Here is a 21,512-nt window from a genome sequence, read left to right as displayed (position 1 = left end):
CAAACACACGGTGAAACTGCAAATGCACACATACCGGTGGTCACAAAAACACAAGTAAATTGTTGCTTCCCCGTGCTCCGTGCACATTGCTGCGCTGCGTTCGCACACACAGTCTCAGAACTTTTTGATCACGCCTCTTACAGTGAGTACACAGCCCCAGTAGTGAACTCTCCAGTGATGGCTTTTTGGACTTGATGGGTTGTTTTCCACTGGGGGTTGAGTTTGGAGTGTTACAGGAAACATTTGGCCTAAAACGTGTGCTCTGTGCAGAGTTGATGGGGTACAAAACAGGCCTGAAGTGGCCTTAATCCATCTGAAGCTGCCGGGGAATGAGCGCGTCCACAGCCGCTTTGAAGTGGCATTATCGCTCACTTTTTTCTTCGCCTCCGCTCACTGCTCACCCCCAAACTGCCCCGGAGCCGTTTAATTACACTGTACTATGTTTGTGTGTGTGTGTGTGTGTGTGTGTGTGTGTGTGTGTGTGTGTGTGTTGGGCAGAAGAATATTTATAGTGGAGTCATGCAAATGAAGATGAAGGAGGATCATGGGTGAAATGAGGTGAGAAATTATAATAGAAATTGGACAGAAAAAAATGACTGGAAAGAAATTTGAATAATTGAGAAGTGGAGTCAGACAGAAAGAGCGAGAACGAGATTTAAGTCCGCCGGAGGTAGTGATGCTGGAAGAGGTTAAGAGCAGGAAAAAGGGACAGCTAAAGTGTCAAGAGTGTGATATAGAGATAATAAAATGAGTCTCGGCCCATTACCTCACTCTAGTCCCCTCGATGCCAAACTGAACCTGTTCAACTTAGCCCATAGGCACTCCTGCAAAGTCATACATACACCTGCACATGCATGTTGCCCAAGCATGCTGCCATCCTAAAGAAAAAAATGCACTGCCGAAGAGCTGCTGACATCATCACATCTCTTCTCATTCATGAATATTTGGCCCTTTTTCTCCTTGGCCATGCAATTCAATTTTAGAGCTGATCTCACGGGACTAAAGCGACTCACCTTTCTCCTCTCTCCGCTGTACATTACTGTTGAGCATGCACAACTGCAGGGACACCGCAAGATGGCAACTCATCAAATATGGAATTACAGAATCAGAAATAAATGAATAAAATGTAAAAAGATTTGACATTTCCCTCTTGTCAGCTTCTGCAAGTTATAATGAGCCTATTGCTAAATTTACTCGGGTATAATGACAGTAAGCCAGTCATATCGGCTGTTACCACCCGGCGATGCATGGACATTCAAAATCAATGTGCACAAGCAGCAAGCATTGGTGTTAAAGTCAGTGAAGCTTTGCCTGCAGGAAAAACACACAAAAGAAACAAAACATAAAGTAAAGTTTATTTATATGGCGCTTTTCATAGGCACAGTCACAAAGTGCCTTACAAAGTAAAAAACAACTTATAAAAGGCAGTTAAAAAATAAATGGTGAGCCATATTTAAAGGACATTACATCACATTGCAAGATAAATACACAATGGGGTAGTGCAAAGATGCAGACCTGGTGTAAACTGTCTTTAGCTGTCCACAGAATCAACAGACCGTAGAGGTGCAGGAAGAGCATTCACTAACTTTGGAGCTACAACCTCAGATGCTCGGTGGCCACAGGTCTGAAGGTGAGAACCTGAGACGGAGAGCAGATTTACATAATTTGATCTGATGGGGCAAAATGAAGAATGGGGTTTGAGTAGATCAGCCACATAAGAAGAAGGCTGACAGTGTAATGCTATTTATTTAAGCGCGAGATGTAAGACAAGTCTTTTAATTCTGTAATGACAGTTTGTGGAAGTATTTTCAGCTAACATATTCCTTTTTTCTTTCATTCATTCTTTCTTTCTTTCTTTCTTTCTTTCTTTCTTTCTTTCTTTCTTTCTTTCTTTCTTTCTTTCTTTCTTTCTTTCTTTCTTTCTTTCTTTCTTTCTTTCTTATGGAGGAGGCATAGTTTTTTTGGTCTCACCTCATCGAGATTCCAATGTAGTTGAGCTGATATTAAAAGGTGACATGAAAACTCTGCAGACCGCTGAGAGAATCGTTACTTAAATCATCATTACGCAACACTGGACATCCTGCACAAACTCAACAATTTTTTTTAATTCACTGAACTAATGTATTAATGGCAACCTGTAAAGCTATCCTGTGGTCAGTTGAGGAGGTGCAGACGTTCCTCTGTTTGGTTGTCGAGCGGAGTGTGCGCATTATGTAGAGGATGATTTCATGGTAGTTTCATGCTGCCTCACTGTATTGACCTGCTAAACTGAGGCGTTACTGTCTGCAGTGTGAAATGAAATTCACAAAGTAAGGCCTACCTGGTACCAAGACGGAGTTGAGTTGAGTTGAGCTGTACTACCGTGAGGTGGAAAAGCGTGATTAGAAACAATTCTACACAACTTCCATAGCTGCTGCCGACCGGTTCTACTGCTGTTACTACACACTTTTACTGGCAGAAAGAAATGAAACAGGGAGGGTCTGTGTGTATCTGTCAGACCTACATATGAATATAAAACATAAGAACGTGCCTTCGTATTCTTAATGTTATTATGATAGAGGCACTTATAAAAGAGGCTCATGCCCCCTCAAGCTAAATAATAACGACGTCTCTGCTAAAGAAACAAAAAGTCCTGTAAAGGGATGTTATTAGATCTGATGCGGCCTTCTTTAGCAGGAGTTTTAACAGTGTACTGTGAGAGAAGTATCACTCATAGGGACGAAGTCTTCCTTATTGCGTTCCTCAGCTTATCTCTGGCTTTGTTTTATTTCTTCTCAAGCTGGTAGCGAGCCATAGCAGGAAAAACTATGATAACTACATTGTAAGCTACCCCTGTGTCAGGAGTTTAAAAGAAAAAACAGAATCAAAAGAACAGTGAATATTGAAATTCACATTTGTTGGCTGGTTGAAGCTCACTTCCTGTCAGGATCCCTGTCTCACCCTGGTGTGTCTCCCTCTATTTTGTCCCCAATCACCTCTCCTCATGTGTGCTGTCATTCCCCTGTCTGTTTGTTATTATTTTCCCATGTGTTCTGTGTCCTCCTCTCCCCGCCTCCTGCCACCTCCCATGGCCACACCCCTCACCGGCCTCAGCAGCTGCCACCACTCTCCCCAATCACCACCTGCAGGTGGCTCATTTCACTGATCACCTCCCCGGACTATATGTACCCTGCCCTTACAGTCATCTAGTGCTGCCAGATGCTGCCAGATGCTGCTGCCAGATGCTGCCAGATGCTCCCAGATGCTCCTGCTCCCTGTTTCAGCTACTAGTCTGTGCAATCAGTCAGTGCTCCCAATCTTGGCTAATTGCCGAAGCTAAGCAGGGTCAGGCATGGTTAGTACTTGGATGGGAGACCACCTGGGAGTACCAGGTGCTGCAGAGCCACCAGTCAGAGCTGCCTGGTCACTGCAGTACCAGAGTCTGTTGCCGCTTGCTGTGGAGGACCTCGGGATTCCCGCAGCGCAGTCTCACCCCCGGTGAGAGCCTGTGGAGTTTCCCTCCCGACTCGGGAATCAGACATTGACTTTAGGTACCGGCCTTTGTTGAACAATAAAGACTGTTTTTGAATTATATCCTGTCTGGTCTGTCACCTGAGTCTGTGTGCCTGCGTTTTGGTCCAGAAACACCTCACCTCATAACACTTCCAGGTGAATTCTAATGTTTCTCGGTATCTGAAAGTCTAAATTAGCACCTGTTTGCTACATGACATTTGTCTATATAACTGTTTGTTACACTGCCCCTAAAAATAGATGAATGCTACTTCACTGTTTGGAAATCCAAACCTACCTCTAAAATAGCCATTAGATTTCAACAGGAGATTTTACCTGCAGCATGCTGAAGGGGTCCTCTAACTGAATGGCATGTGTCACCAACGTGTGTGTGTGTGTGTGTGTGTGTGTGTGTGTGTGTGTGTGTGTGTGTGTGTGTGTACGCGTGTGTGCGTGCGTGCGTGCGTGCGTGTGCTGCTCACGGTTCTCAGTTAAAGGACAGTTTGGACCTTGGTCCATGTGGGATTTTAATAGCCTGGTTTCTAGGATGAGACAGGGAGGTCGTTGTCCTGCTTGAGGACACTGCTGACAGTTTCTCAGCGTGGTGCATCAGTAAATGGATGGACGAATAGCTTCAATGCTTAACTGCAACAGAGACCTTGTACTATTTTGTATTGCTGGAAGAAACGGTTTCCTGTCTCTCTTTCCTTTCTCATGGAGCATCCACAATAATGAACACATGCAATTCTTTCGTTTTATCATGAATAAAATGCTACATTTAGGCTTCTTCCTCCATAATGGGGATATGAACACAGAATGCTGTAAGGTGTCTTCTCCACCTGCCTCCCTGAAATGCTGCAGCGTGGGATGGTGGCAATGAAGAGCAGTGAAAATATGGCAGCATCTTATTTTCTTAAGTGGTTCCGATTGAAGTGCTGGCATTGTGTAGAGAGGCTGTCCTCCTGGAGAGACAGGACGAAAGCGTGAGACCAACAGAGAGAGAGAGGAAGAGAGAGAGAGTAGGGTACATGGCCGTTGTTCTGACGTCAGCGTCTTTTCTTAGCATCGCTCTATGTCTTTCTTCCTACAAGGACAGATGCTCAGTGCTGAGGGTGCAACCCCCCTCTGTTACCTAACAGGAAGGAGATGCTGCTGGCTCAGGTGTTGTGACATCCAAGGCAGGCGTGTGGTGGCGTGAGCGCTTGAGTACTGCACGGAGGAGTTAAAGTCACTTTCAACCAACTCAGATGTTCAAATGAAATAATGTCTACCAGTATATTTCTGGTAAATTAGGAGGTTGCATATCTGTTGATTCATATATGTTTAGAAACTGCTAAACTCAATCTCCTTTCCAGTTAAACTTAGTTTAGGCTCAATTGAGCAGATTAGTCCCTGAACCATCTCATTATACTGTTGAACATTATTGTCTGATATTAAATTGTAGAGGAGTTTGTTATGTATCCAGGGATATAATAGCGGTAATGGTGATGTCTATTATTAAATCATCCTCTCTGATTCTGGCTCTATTGGGATCTGCTCTTGTGAATGAAATTATTGTGAAATTAAACTCATTTTGCCAGATGAGACCCTGAGGAGCCGCCTCAATGCTGAAATCCCTCTTTAGAGAATACTGTGACACTCATACCTGCGTCTCTTAAATCCCGCAATCCTCCATTAAAGGTGTATTCGAGTTAAATGGCTGTGAGCTAAACCCCTCCTGGACATGGCAGACGTGTCAAGATTTTAATTTCTGTGCATGCCGAAGCCGTGTGCGACGCTGCTGTAAGGAGCGAAGTTAGCAGTGTAGCCTGTGCTACAAACGTTAGCTTACACATTCATTACAGTCGCAACAGGATGTTGCCTCCAAAGCTAAGGAACATCTGATCCATGTTGTTTTGTGGGGTTACAGGTTATGTAAAAAAACAAAACCAAAAAAACACAGTCCAGTATTCCTCAGCTGTGCGAAGGACAGGCTAATGTTAGGTGCTCCTGCTTGGTGTCCATGTTTGCATCGGATGTTCCAAACAGGCCGATCAGTCCTCATCCTTTTTTTTTTTTATTATCTCAGCAGCTAATTGAGCTAAATGTTTAAATGAAATGAAAATACAACATTATGTCATACTTAAAATATAGTGACTAACTACTGTAGCTCTACCTTGAAATACAAGTTGGCCTGCATACATATTGGTACCATTTTCAGGACACTTTTGCTCGGGATAGCAATGCACCTTTAGCCTCTGTCTTTTAGCATAATGTAGGCTTGCAATTAGGTGCTGATTTAGGACCTGTGTTGCAGGGTTACAGTCATTAAATCACAAGAAAGCATTAAAAAGTCAGCCAGAGAAGTGTTTGAAATTGAGCACCGCTGGTTATAGATGAAAAATAAAATATTTGTTCTACTTCTGCCTGAAATTGAGGATCCAATAATCACAAAAATGATAAATACTGTGAGTGGGAAGGGCTTTGAAAGCGGTCAGGTACACAGAGTTGTACTTTTACTGTATACAGTGCATCCGGAAAGTATTCACAGCGCTTCACTTTTTCCACATTTTGTTATATCACAGCCACTTGTGGTAAAATCAGTTGATTGGACATGATTTGGAAAGACACACACCGTCTATATAAGGTCCCACAGTTGACAGTGCATGTCAGAGCACAAACCAAGCCATGAAGTCCAAAGAATTGTCTGTATACCTCCGAGACAGGATTGTATCGAGGCACAGATCTGGGGAAGGGTACAGAAACATTTCTGTAGCATTGAAGGTCCCAATGAGCACAGTGGCCTCCATCATCTGTAAATGGAAGAAGTTTGGAACCACCAGGACTCTTCCTAGAGTCGGCCGCCCGGCCAAACTGAGTGATCGGGGGAGAAGGGCCTCAGTCAGGGAGGTGACCAAGAACCCGATGGTCACTCTGACAGAGATCCAGCGTTGCTCTGTGAAGAGAGGAGAACCTTCCAGAAGGACAACCATCTCTGCAGCACTCCACCAAGCAGGCCTGTATGGTAGAGTGGCCAGACGGAAGACACTCCTCAGTAAAAGGCTCATGACAGCCCACCTGGAGTTTACCAAAAGGCACCTGAAGGACTGTCAGACCATAAGAAACTAAATTCTCTGGTCTGATGAAACAAAGATTGAACTGGCTGTGCACCGACGCTCCCCATCCAGCCTGATGGAGCTGGAGAGGTCCTGCAAAGAAGAACGGGAGAAACTGCCCAAAAATGTATGCCAAGCTTGTAGCATCATACTCAAAAAGACTTGAGGCTGTAATTTCTGCCAAAGGTGCTTCAACAAAGTATTAAGCAAAGGCTGTGAATACTTATGTACGTGTTATATTTTCGTTCTTTATTTTTAACAGATTTGCAATAATTTTAAACAAACTATTTTCACTTTGTCATTATGGGGTATTGTGTGTAGAATTTTGATGAAAGAAATGAATTTAATCAATTTTGGAATAAGGCTGGAACGTAACAAAATGGGGAAAAAGTGAAACGCTGTGAATACTTTCTGGATGCACTGTATCAATAATATCTTCATTTCTCTTTCACCCGTTATCTCATTGGATTATGCTAAAGCAACTAGGATCTCGACCCTTTCACCTCTCACATTGTCTAAACGCGGTCGTCGTCATCCGGGCTGGTTTCTACACCTACATGTAGAAGTGTGTGAGGAAGAGGAGAAGGGACGACGAGGGTAGACAAAGGGGAGGAGAGGCTTTGATGAATAACTGCGGTACTGATGCTGACAGCACACTTCAGTAACAGACCCCATGTGTGTGTGTGTGTGTGTGTGTGTGTGTGTGTGTGTGTGTGTGTGTGTGTGTGTGTGTGTGTGTGTGTGTGTGTGTGTGTGTGTGTGTGTGTGTGTGTGTGTGTGTGTGTGTGTGTCTGTCTGTCTGTCTGTCTGTCTGTCAGACGTGAACCCAGTATCCATCAGTGTCTGTTCTGTTTTTGTCACATCTGGTTTTAAACAAATTTTCGACATTGATGCGCCGCTATTTGCTGAGTTCTTGATGAATGGGACTCTGCCACCTTCCTCTTTCCCTCCAGGTCTGTCCACCTTTCTGTCTTTAGATTTGGGCACCAGCACCGGCTGACAATGAGCAATCTTGATTTTCTAATCTGTTCACCACACAGGCCTGTTTTCCAATCTATACCGCACCACTGATTCGTCCAAGAACACACACACACACACAGATACACCGCCATTCTCGTTCTCCTCCTGTCTCCTTCTTTTGGCTCCGGGCTTTAACATTACTGCCAGTGTCCTCTCATTAGGGAGGAGCGGGGGACACATTTACCATCCTTGCTGGATTGAGCGGAGCAAATACCGCTTAAATTGAGCCTTCGTATCTAGCTAACATCCATACACCACCACCATCATCATCATCATCATCGTCATCATCACCAGACTCCTTTCTGTTCCTCCTTAATGATCCTACAGTTCACTAAGCATTTCCTTCATTAGCGCTGTAGTAACTGAGCAACCAGTGGGGGAAGCATATTGATGTGGGAGTTTCAGTGTATCATATTAAGGTGCAGTTATGATTTTTCTGCTCAGGAGTACAAAACATTACCATTACATCTGCAGGAGTTTTGTGTTATTGCCAGTAACTCTGCAATTACCGACAAAACTCCCTTTTCAAAACAAAGCATCCCCTCACCTCCTCTGGTAAAACCTGCAAATGAACGCATGGCGTGGACTGAGGCCAAATGCCAGCTGACCGCTAAAAGGACAGGAAAAACACTGTTTAGTAGTTTACATACATTAAAAAGGAGCATTGCGGCAAGACAAAGTCAACAAACCAGCGAGTGCATCTGTTTACGTGGCCTTGTTCTGCCCAGAATACAAATTAGATGTCTGATGACAAATTGCATTTGGCACTGTGTATTTTACTTCAGTATGTTTTGCACCGGTGCTGCAATGCTTCGCTCATGGAAAGGTAGAGATAAAAAAGAAAAACAGAAAAAAGCACTGCCTCCATTGTGGATGTACCTACCTGGCTGTGTTCAATCATGCAGGTGTGTCGTGCTCAATCAGACAAGAGGACACAGCAACTGTCTGTGTCGACAGTTACTTTGTTTTTTTGTCCTTTTAACAATCAAATTAATGGGAAATTTGTGCTGGTTGCTAATAGCAACTCAGTGGAATCGTAGATTACTTCATGATGTTAAAGCAGGATCGACAGTTCATATTTTACTGTGGTGGAATGTAACTACTGTACAACGCTCTGTATTAAACCACAATGTTTTGAAAAAGTATCTCATTTGCATCAGTAATGATCAAATATTTTAAGTGACATCATAACACTCAGGCTGTTGTACTTTTCATGGAAAATGATCTGTACTTATACAGCACTTAATCACCTTAGCGGGCTCAAGTTTGCCCCCCGTTCACCCTCTCACACATACATTCACACACTATATACATAGCTATGTATAATAGCTGAGCGGCCATACAAGGTGCCCGCCTGACATGGGGAGTGAGTTGGGGTTCAGTGCTTTGCTCAAGGAATCTTTGGCATGTGGGAAGGAGGAACCGGGACCCTTATGATTAGTGGGTAACCCACTCTACCATCAGAGACACACACACCTATGAGATTACATTTGAATTGTAAATGCAGGATGGAGTAGTTTGGGGCTACATTGAGTATTTTATTTAGTAAATGTTCTGATCTTGTTAATAGGTTGCAGTGTAGGTCATTTAATGGTTAAGTTTAACAGGTTAGATTGATTACATTGTAAACAGTCCACAAAGTACAACCTCTATGAAGTGATGTTGTAAAAAATTTGACCTAGTATCAGACCTCAACTGATTTATTTAGACAGCAAGTGAAGGTGAGATTTAATCTGTGCTTGGACCTCCAAAACAAGATCCAAAATTCCAGACATAGAATATTCAGGACCTTAAAAATGGACTCCCCTTAACTCTAAACAAAGCTTTAAAAGAACATTTTTCTTACCCTGTAAATGTATTAACAGCTGCTTCACTGTCAAGAGTCATATTTCTAATTTGTTTTGCTTGTGTTGTGGTAATCGAGACAGAGATGTACTTTCCTACTTAGGTGTAGGTTCCAATATGTTAATGCTTAAGAGCATGTAAATACTGTGAATGTGTATGTGTCCCTACGGTTTATCAGTTTGGTTGTAAACATTGCGATGCCTCATCAGTAGATAACAGAGGGAATGTTAGTAGAGGAAAGTGTGGTTGGGACTGATGTCAGAGGAGGACCAGAAAAACATGATGCATGAGCAGTAAGTAAGTGCCTGGCTGTGAGTAGAGGAGTGAATGTGTGTGTCCGTGAGCCGCGTCTGAACTCACACCAGCTCCTGAGGAAACCACCCGGAGGGACTTCGGCCAGTAATGCAGCCTCAGTTCCCCTTGTGCGTTTCATGCTGCACACTGATGGAAGATATCCAGAGGTACAGGTCAGTGGCGGTTATGTAATAATCCTCTTCTTTCTGCTCCTGTACACATACACACGCACATATCTTTATATTTGGCAGCAAGACATCAAAAAAGTAACAGCTCTGGGACTTCCAGCTGGAGCCATTACTAATTCATAACAATGGCTTTGTGAGCAGTGAGAGGATTGGGTAACTGCATGCTGTCACCAGTCAGCTGGAGCATGCACGCACCCTTCCTCCAATAAACATTCTCTGCAGCTGCATCTTAGTGACTTTGGATATGACAGTTACTCACGATCATCATAATATAAGTGTAGTTCAACACTTTAGCCAGGAGGGGGAGGGGTCAAAAGTGGGGGTGGGGGGAAGTGTGTGTATGTGTGTGTGTGTGTGTGGGGGGGAGGTACCTCAGTGATTTAAATCTATTGTACCCTTTACTGTATATAAAAGTGGACATAGCTTTTGGATAGCCGATGCGGAATTGCCATAACCTGCATTACCACCGAGGGCCACAAGGGGTTGCCTACAAAAAAAAAACACTGGCTCCATAGACTCCCATTCAAATTCTCTCATTAAATACAAAGTCAAATTTTTTTTTTGCACAAATTGTTTTGGGGTTGTTAGCTAAAGTCTCCTTTTTATTAGTGTTCTGGTGCGCCATCTGAAATAAATCGCTTCATTAATTGGATATCAGGCCTCAAAAAGCCATGTCTTTAGGGGCGTGTCTGTTTGATTGACAGGCCTGTTGTACAGTCAGGTGTCCACTATTAGTGGGCAGGGTGTAATGACGTATGGTTTAAACCCACTGCTCGCTCCTCCCCAGCTGGTCCAAACAATACGTACCATGGACGTTCCGTGTGAACGACACCACTCAGCATGCCTAGGAGCAAATTTCACATCCTCTGGCAGGAGCTGCACAATTGCCAGGATCAGTGGCTTGAAAAAATAATGCATCAAAAGCGTTTAAATAATCCCTCTGTAAATCACTGTGTTTACTTGTGCTGTGGAATTAAACCCAAAAATGCACTTTAACAAGAGCAAACAGGTTTTTCAAACTGATATGCAAATATGCACTTTTAATACAAGCTATAAACTACTGATAAGAAAATGTAAGTCATAATACCAGTGTTTGTGTTTGGGCCCTCACTTAGCATGCAAAATTCAATCCTGGCAAGATTAGAGGATATTTTTCTCATTTAGTTACTTACTTATCCCCTCACAAGCTTAAAAGCCCATTGAAGTCAAAGCCGCTTTACCCATTTATCCACCAGCATTGTTAAGGAATAAAAAAACAAAAATTACCAGCATTCATTTGGAAATACCCCTACTCTTATATATCTTATTCAGAGTCTCCATCCAACAGCCTGAGATTGAAAAGGCGACACAGAAGCAGATTGCACGCCACGCACGCTCCATCAAAAGGATGCTTACAGTTTGACTCTTACCAAAATGATGACGGAGTGGCTTTGGAAGAGCCGAGGCCGAGCGGGGTGACTGCTCCGAATAGTGCTCATCAGATACGATTGTGTGAAATGCTGTGAAACGAGGCTTAATTGTAATGCAGCTCATGTTGGGTAATGAACCCCACAGCACCTAAATATGTCTTACAGAAATGACTGTGCAGAAAAAGAGCTGGATTTTGACAAAGACACCAAATAAGTGTTTAATTTTAATTTTTTTGTAAATTACTCTTTTTATTCCATTGCTTTAATGCTTTGATACCAATTTCTTTGATGTATTTAACTGCAAAAACTTTTTAAAGTAATTTGATTGTCTTAAAAACATAAAGTAACTCAAACTACTTTGGGAACTGCAGTTATGAAACCTCGAGTTTGACTTTACATCCGTCTCTATCTTGCTTGCTCAGAGCCAGAAGTGACCATATTTAGACAAGCTGGGGAGGAGTGGGGGGTGAACTGACTCCATCTGATTGGAAACGCAACAACACTATGTCCCGCCCAACAACAGCAGAAACCTGTCTGCACCACAGGCCTGTCAATCAAACAGACACACTACCAAAAACACTTCTTTTAGACACCTATTTTCTAATCAATGATGATTATTTTTAGATGGACCACCAGAAAACGAATAAGAAGTAGTGGCTTTAGCTAACAACACCATAAGAACTTGTGGGAAAAATTCATTGACATTTATGAGAAAAGCTCAGTGGGAGTCTATGGAGCCGGAGGCTTTTTGGGACCAACCCCAAGTGGCACTCCGTGGTATTGTAGTTTAAGGCACTTCGATATTGGCTTTATTTTTCAGACCCGGAAGCTACGTCCACTTTTATATACAATCAATGGTCTGCACACTAATGATAATAAGCCATTGGTTACCATTCATTCTGGAGCCGATGTGATTTGGCAGCTCGACACTCCCTCCATTTCTCTGATGCTGACACAAACAGATGCCAAATGACTTTTGGCAAAGTTACTTTCCGATTGAACATTCTTAACTCAACTCACTAATGAGCATGTGTGCTGAGCCAATATTCAATTAAAGTTATAATCAGCCTCAACAGTAATGACAACAGAGAGTCTGAATAACAATTAAACACTGTCATTAAACATACATTATGGAACACAAATGAAACAGAAAAAGGGGGCTGGCGAACAGCTCATATCTAATGGTGATTGAGCTGGTGTCAACTAGAGTCCATTACTAGTCCCATTAAAGGCCATCTATTCAAATTCCTATTAGAAGAGGGAGTAAACAGACCAGTTGGTTCAACAACTGCAGCTTGTGAAAAGACAGAGGGAAGTGAGTTATGGCGTAAACCAAGTTAAAAAAGAACCTTTTTCTGTCCACAATGAGGCATAAGGGCAGTACGGTCGTTGTAGGGTTTTATATCTGCTTTTAAACACATATAAAAACACTCGGCTTTAAGGAACACTAAAGGAGAGTGGGCTTAGTTAATCACACAGTCATTGCTCTAGTAAAGAGAAAAACACCCAACCTATTTTTGTTAATTAACAGGACACTGCATGGCTAACGAGACCACAACTTTAATCACAAGTCTCAATTGTTTTAGTGCCCAGTTGCTAGTAGCTTCAACCCCAACATTAAAGACTTACTGTAACTTCTGGGTTATTTAGAAGTGAGAAAATCCCATTCAAAATCCTATCGACGCTAACGAGAGCTGTGGAAGAAAGACCTTGTCTGCTTGTCATGTGACTGTGTTCGGATAAGGACTCATTTTCTACGAGGGAGTTGAGTGGTCGAAGCTTGCACAGATGTGTGTGTTTGGTAACAGCGAGACAGCAAGGATTGGACAGGTTTTCAGAAAGTAGAGATTACCAGAGATTTGAAAAATGACCTTAAAGGAAAACTTTGGTGAGTGTTATGGATATTATAAAACCAAGTTACTATGATGTAAGTCCTGTTCTCAAGTAAATGTTTAACTTTGTTAAAATCATGAAGGTTTTAACGTTTCTACTGCAGTATGTTTGTCTTCTGTGGACGATAAATCTCAGAAAGATGCGTTGGTTTTTTGAATGAAATGATGAGTATGTGATTGAATTGAGTTACAGAAGCTCCGAGAGCTGAGGCTACCCTGGATGTGACGTCAGTCGCCTCTTCATGAAGACAACTGGTAGCGACTGAATCGGACGACAGAGGATGAGAATCTACATATCGCACAGACCTAGTCCAGCTTTGTCCGCTCAGTCGTCATACTCAAATTTTATTCAAAAGTCAAGTGTATCCCCACCTTTGTGTTCAGTCAGAGAAAAAGGTACAAGAGGACTGATTAAGTTAAGTTATTCAAAGGGATGTGTTTAGTGTGGACTGTTGTTCTTTAAAGCTTCAGTGATTGATTTGGCTACCTAGGGAAGCGGTACGCGTTCAAACACCACAACTGGAATATTGCCCTCTAAAAATGTTATTTGTTACAAACAATCTGGCAAAAGTCGTTTTCTCTGCTCTATCTTTGTCTTTTTCAGTTTGAGAACTAGCTAGATGTTTAACCTGTGTTTCAGCTAGCCATGAACTGTGTGCGATTCGGTGCTGAGTAGGTGGTTCACAACAGATTTGATCTTAATGCAGAACAAGGTCCTAACTGCAGGTTGATACAGATCAAAATACCAAAACACAGCTAAAACAGGCTAAAAAGCTCAGTCAAATCAAGGGGAACTCAAGGTTTGGGGATCATTTGTCACTACAAATAGTACCATTTCCATTACACGCACTCATTTGATCTGTTATTAAAATGAAAATCATTAACTTGTGTTGCTTTAAAACTGCAACGACTTTAGATGCTTAACCCCAAATGTTACTCTTACCCTAATGTGAACTAAAGTCTAACCATGAAGCTAAAATCATGATTTAACCCGTAGTCCTAACACATGTTTGTCTCACTAACCCTGTGGAGACAATATTGTAATGCATCCAAAGCCTATCCTTAACCATCACTAATACATGTCTTATCTAACCCTAAAATCATAATAATAATAATAATAATTCTTAAAAAGCAGGCTCTATGTGTGGGAACCTCCATTTTTGTCCCCACTTTGAGAAGAGTCTCCATGGGTCTGCATTCAGCTTAAAGCCCCCCCCCCCCCCCACACACACACTTTGTTTTTTTGTTTCTTTCTCTTTGTTTTCCATTCACAGTCATTTTAAAGGTATTTTGTGCACCTCACCAATCACTCACAAAGCTTCAAACACACACAAAAACAAACCCACACAGTAAGCAAAGGCTTTACCCATGTAATTTCCCTCTCTTTGTTTCCAGTTCATCCTCCTATTGAACCTGTAGTCGACAGGAGGGAAAGGGACAAACTGTGATTTAGTAGCAGCGTAAACGAGAGAGCCGAGGCCCGCGGCTCTGCTTTATCAGCGGTGCTCCATCTTGCCGTGAGGGACACGAGAACTCATTTAGGGTGTTGCCAGAGATGGTCTCGCGCTGGCTGATAGCACGGTTGAATTACTATCGTGCCATTGCTGCTCTTTTATTTCTCTCTGTTTGTCTGCCTCTGCGCATGTGTTGGTGCCTGAAGGTTTCGACAGCAGGTGGAGGGAGGCGCCGTGTGAGTGACTGCCATTTTGAATACTCTGTGACTCTGCTGGCACCTGCAATTATGAAAGCACATGCAGTCGTGCATCATCATAAACCAGATGGACACGGAGACGGGGCTCGTAATGAGAAACACAAGCTTGATCGTGTCCCTAAGAGTTTTTCGGAGTTTTACAGAAGAAATGATAATTACCAGAGTCATTTTTGACAAAAGGAAATGATTGCTGGCTTGTGCAGAGGTTTCAGCACGTGTTTGTGCATATGTGTGTGTTTTTGTGGTTTTGTACTAATAGGAATATGATGCTCCAGATTGCTTTGGGGTCACCATTGAGACTGGTGACTTACAATCTGGATGTAGTGGGTGGTTTTGGCTTCCTGGGGTGTTGAGGGAGGGTGGAGGAGGAGTGTCGGGGCTCTGTTTGGCAATTCACGTCCAAAATTACAATGAGTGTGTTTTTCACCTCATTAACTATGTAGTTTTGTAATAATATGGAGCACTTCATATGTTTTGCTACTTTTAGTTAAAAGTTAATGTAACCCAATAAAGCTCGAGCCAACTGCTGAAAACCTTTCTTCCTCTTGTGGTTGCTCTTTCTGGAAACGTTTTCCTGGTGCACAGGAAGTGCTGCCTTTTACATTTTCAATATGAAGCAGAACTAGGTACTTACAGTGGTAGCCATAAAAAGCTTCTTAGAGAAAATCCATAGAGACAAAAAGCAATGAGAGAGACGTCACAGGGCCTCACACTGTTTGACTGACAGGTGATCTCTAAAAAAGTGCCCGACTTGTACCCCCCCCACCCCTCTTTTGGGAGGCCTCTTAATTACGAACAGCAGGAATTGTTGTGTTGGCAGAAACCTAACTACAAAGTCAGAGAGGACGTTCAGACTGATCAGACCTTCTGTACTGTAAAAAAATTGGTCATCTGACTATGTCAACTTGTCTTCTTATTAAGTAATACAAAGTAGAGTCTTAGTGTTAGAGAGCACTATTTGACACTTGTATTACCAAACCAAATTCACCGAGTGAATATACGGGTCTGGCCGTGCTCCATTCATCCAGCCATATTGTTTCCAGTTGCTGCCTCCAAATGGGCAAAGACCTTGAGACAATTTTGAAACAATTAAAGCCGTCTTTAACCAATCAGAATTGACCGAATACCATATGGCGTGTGCTGAAACTCACCAAGCTGTAAAGATCGGAGATCCTCCCCCAATGTGAGCAGAGTTTGTCGTTAATGACCATTGCAGACAAAAAAACTTTATTCATTGTTCTTGTTCCGGATTCAGTTCCTCGATATTTGTTAGCGTTGCTGCAACTGTTCATATTGCTACTGCTCGTATCTCGGTCTACCAACGCTGTCATTGTCGGAACTACATTTTGAAACAAATACTTAATTTCATCAATCTGAACCACCCTCAATGGTCACTGATTGTTGATGCTGTTAGCGATAGGGGGAGTCATTCAGTCAGTGAAACTAATACTGATTAACTTAACTGTTTTAATCGTTATCGTTGGTTCTCATCAATCCTGCTGACCTAATGTTACCACATCCACCCTTCCTCGCCACTGTAGAGCGATGAATAATGTCTGTCCGAGCTGTTTGTGAATTACTGAAAAAAGCAGTCGAAAGTGTCAATTGATTAATTTAGCAAATAAGTCTGCTTTGAATCACAGCAAGATAATCTAGGCATAGAACAAGACTTTGCATTACAAGAATCATGAGTTCATTATTAGTCATTAGTTTGTCAATTTGCCTGTTTTTCACATTAAATAGTTACTATTTATGAAAAAGTGTGTTTGATAGTATTGGTTGTGGATGGTTCTTTTTTATTGAGTTTTAGTATTTTAAAAAATATATTTTCATCCTTATTTTTGCTGATGAAATTAACACTGCTCAGACAGCCAGTTTGATTAAAGATTTAGTTAAAAGTTAAAAGGATTAACAGACACCAAAACACTGCACAAAGATGTGTATTACAAATTATGTAACATTGTGTTGAACCAGCGTCTGTGTTTTTGCCAACCCTGCCCTGTTTTATTTATTTATTTTACTGAACCCCTCTGTGTCGCCGCAATGTTATTGAGTTTCTCATTAAAATGAATCAGGAGGCTGCACCGCTCGTTTCGGACAGATGACAGTGTATTGTGTTGAAGCAAAAGTTATTTTGTTATTGCCAGGGAACAAATGGATTGAGGAAGCAGTTTTATTTCATGGAGTACTAATATGGTCTAAATGACTGTACAACTTTCTATTTCTTACAGTGTGCTGTCTGTGGTGAAACATTAAACCCCCCCACCTACATACACAGAGTATTAACACCAGATAGAAGACAAATCATCACAACACATAAAACTCTGTTCAGTAAAGGACGTCCACCAAACATCACAGGTTACACTATTTTATCTTATTTAACTTTGGAATGATGCTGTCTTTGTTAAAACCAATGGCCTTCATTAGTAGGCAAAGTCAAAGCTTTTACTCTCTACACAGGAAATCAAATATATTGAAATTTGAATTGCATGACTACAAGGTCAAGATAACATCTTAGTGATACGGTTCAGACCAATATTATTAATTCGTGAGTTTTTACTCTGCCAAAAGCACCATTTTAATCATTTCTCTCTCTTAGCGTGTCTATTTTCACAAGTCAAAAGTCTTTTTTTGTTTATTAAAGTATCATATACACATGAAATAGGCCTTTGCAAAATATGAAGAAAAGAAACATTGTAAGATATGAAGTTCTGTGATGCTGATCACACATGGTATCACACATTTTAAACCCACAGAAATATTGCCAAATATATATATATTCAGGAACTTAAAAGGGCTCAGCAAGAACTCATAAAACATTTAAATAGTACATAAACAAAAACATATTTTTCAACCTAATTTCCAACATCACTTCATGAGCGCAAATCCATATTTTCAACAGTTTTTAACTGCAAACATGCAACTATAAAGATCTGTGAAATTAATATTTTAGGTAAATAAAAGAATTTAGGTTTGTGCAATAAAGTGTTCGTCAATAAATTATACAGGCAAACATTAACACATACATACTACCATAGATGGTGTACAAAACATGTGGTTTTTAATTGAAGGGTGATCAAGACCATGATGTCATCTTTAGATCACCAGCTCAGCCACATGACTCTAAAAAGACAGGAAGCAAAATGATAACAGACAAAATGCATAATGTTGTTTAAAGGTATCATTTGACATTTTGGGAAAAGTATTTAGGCTTTTTTGTGGTTAGTTAGATCAGAAGACTCATTCCTCTTTCACATCTGTCCAGTAAATATACGGATACAGCCTTAATTTAGCTTAGCACAAAGAATGGAAAGAAGCAGCTACGTCTAGGCTAGCTTTGTCCAGCCTGGTAGTAAACACTTCTTACCTCGTTTGTTTAAAACACTCCCCAATTAACTACAATTTTCAATAGAATGCCAAGAAATATCAGTGTTGATATCTGTATTCTGTGTTTCATATTATTAAGTTTTGAAATTATCAGTCAGAAAAATATTTCCCCTACTTACTCTGTTCCTTCTTCTTATGCTCCTTTTGAAAAGTCTGCCCACCTGTCTGTGTCCAGCAGAGTTTAAAGTCTGGTACTCCTTGTGTCTCCAGCTTAGTATGCAGCTGTACAAAAATCAAAATGATAACCTGTGACATTACAACCTTTTACACATTTGTTTAGACACTGTGTGGAAGACATTTCTTTTTTTTTTTTATTGTCAGTTTGGTTGACTTGCACAGCTTCACTGTACCTGCTCTAAAACCTGCTGATGAATGTCGGGATCATTCAGGTCAACTTCAGACTGGAACCTTAACTGGAATGTTGTTTTGTGCTGAATGCTGCCGGGTGTTTGACAGATAAAATAGTGTTTTTCCTCACAGTCCGAGTCCCACCATGTTCCTTCGTTATTTTGGACCACAGCACACGATGTCATTGTCTTGCCACTGTTGTCGGGCTGATCCGTGTTCCAGTTAGTAAAACTAACGTGGCTGTGGTCAGACCAGTAAGACCAGGAAGGTCTCCTGAGACCGATCCAGGCTTTTGTTTTCAGCAGATCGGCGAGGAGTCGATTCTATGACGCATTCCTGACACTGACAAGATCTGTATACTTGGACTGACAATGCTTTTTAGCATCAAACCAAGTCATCTCAGTTTCTACAAAAATGTACATAGAAGGACTTTTTTTCTGGGGGAAAAAAAAAGACAGAAAGAACAATAGGTAAGACATTGCATTAGGTATTTCACTTGACACATCGTGAATACTGTAAGTTAAATGTTCAGGGTCCTTTGTAATTACAATAAAGATCATGCCAAACAGTGTTCAAAATTATATAAGTATGCAAATGTCACGTCAGTGTTTGCCACTTTTTATGTGGATGCCTTATCACAGTATAGAATTATCTGAAGCAATAACTTCTTCAATAAATTCTCAGCATGTCTTGAAGGCAACTAGAAAATCAATTGTTCTTCCAGCATTTGACAGTACACTGCCATAGTTGGTGGCCAAGTGAGTTGTCTGGGTAGCCGGGGTGGGTCTAGAAGCCGCTCAAAAACAAAACAGAATTTTGATCTCATTGCTTGTACTGCAACTAGCTACGTTTCCAAGAGCAAAAACATGAGTAAGGAGGATGTTCCTGATGAAGATAACTGCTCAAATTGCCCTCCAATGCCTACAGAAACTAAATCATTCTGTTGCAATGGGTAGTTTTTGTTAGCCTTGTGCACCCAAACCCAATTTCACTGAGTGAATATATTCTGAAAACTGAAGCTGTGAGCAATAGTCTGGCTGAGTTTTTGTGCGCTGCTGTTGCCAATATTGACAGAGAGAGCTGTTTGTACATGGGGGCTTTCTCCTCACTTGGACTTTGGTGTTCTGGAAACTTTATTCAGAATTCTTGTCCCCTCATTGTCCAATGTTTTGGCCAACGAGTGGTTTTCTCAATACATTGTCATTAGTTTTTGTGAGTCAGTACTCCAAGATACATCACTAAACCATCATTTGGACAGTGACGTTCTGGCTGTCTTCAAACGCAAATGTCACTCAAGTCACTTCACCTGGACCATTGCTTCAATGCAGTATATTTTCTGAAGCATTTCAAGGGTGTCTGTTGCCAATATTCCACACAAACTTTGATGTACACTGTCTGCTCATGTGTCAGGTGCCTGGAGAAATTGCAAATGTGTTAGACTAGTGGTCACATAAATGTCTGTAACTCAGGTGCTGATTTTGATCAAGCTTCGAACACTTACTCACAGAGCTTCCCCCTGCACTGTGCACATCATGGTGCTGCACTCTGTTTTCATGCAACAGGATTAGAAAACTAATCCAAAAATATTTTTACTAAACAGGTGTTTTTGTCAAATTAAAGCTTCTCTTTGCTGTCCTAAAATTACTTCGATTGAGGTCTGAATCCATAACTTCAAAGTCTTCACTGCATATATTATACAAATTTGGACAGTCTTCAATGTGAACTGCAACTTGACAGGTTGACTAAGACACACAACCGTGAGGTGGTAATTCTAGTTTACATATATTTTCATCAGTTTACATCACTTCATTGGTTGTGTAGGAAGAGAACCAGCAGATGTCAGGCATAAATGATGATTTGGTTTTGGAACAAATGTGTCTGAACAGATGTTCTTTGGAAATGTCTGAAATTGGGACATTTTGCATTGACATAGACATTTTTTTTATGTCACTGCTTTTCATCTTTCAAGTCAAATTACACTTAAACATTTGTGTTTATTCTAAGAAGAAACCTTGATAATGAACATGAGTGATGGATGGTTGCAAGCGGTGGCTGACAGCTAGCTCTAATCGTGTTTCCCCTCCCTGTGTCTCCACTGTGTCTTTGTCTGTGTGTATCTGTGCGTTCCAATACCCGTACTACCATACTATTTAATATGCCAGAAAAAGATATAGTATTGCTGCGTTCAAATAGAACTCATGAGCTCGTGGTTACGACATGGGAAGTTGTGTGCATCGCCTGCTAGGTTTTCAAGTGCTCTGCCTGGTTGCAATTCGCAAAGATGAAGAAGAAGAGGAGGCATTAAAAGGAAGCGTCTGACCTGCATATCCCACTGAAGACGTGTCCGTCCCGTCGTGTGTCCGCCGCGATTTTGTTCCGTCCTCTGCGCGGCTTCATATCCAACCGGCGGCATGTCAGACCCCGAAGCGTTTTGTCTGCCCGTTTTATCTTCCGTCCTCATTTGGTCATGTTTCCTTGATTTCTGTGCTTCTGTTGCGGGTAAACGTTGTTAAACGGGTAATTTTTGGTCTGTTTTGTGGTTATTGTTGTATTTCCTACTTTGTGCTGCAGCCTACGGACAAAGTTAATACAGCCAGCTGTGTTTTAGTCATTAAAAAGATTAATCCAACTATTTATTGTGTAACTATTTCACATACGGTGTTTGCAGCAGGAAGAGAACGCATTTCTTGTCCACATTGAAAGACTGCGGGGTTAGACGGTGATGTAGGAACGTTTTTTATGACCGGGAGTTTGCACATGGATGTTTCTCATGTTTGTGAGACGGACCGCGGTGCAGCCGGTGGGATATTAAGCGTTGACTTTAATGATGCCGA

The sequence above is a fragment of the Brachyistius frenatus genome, unplaced genomic scaffold (assembly GCF_029030835.1).
Source record: "Brachyistius frenatus isolate BFR_SWC_R1_liver_20210118 unplaced genomic scaffold, ASM2903083v1 Contig_46, whole genome shotgun sequence".
In the NCBI taxonomy this organism is placed as follows: domain Eukaryota; kingdom Metazoa; phylum Chordata; class Actinopteri; family Embiotocidae; genus Brachyistius; species Brachyistius frenatus.
This window is presented reverse-complemented; position numbering follows the sequence as displayed.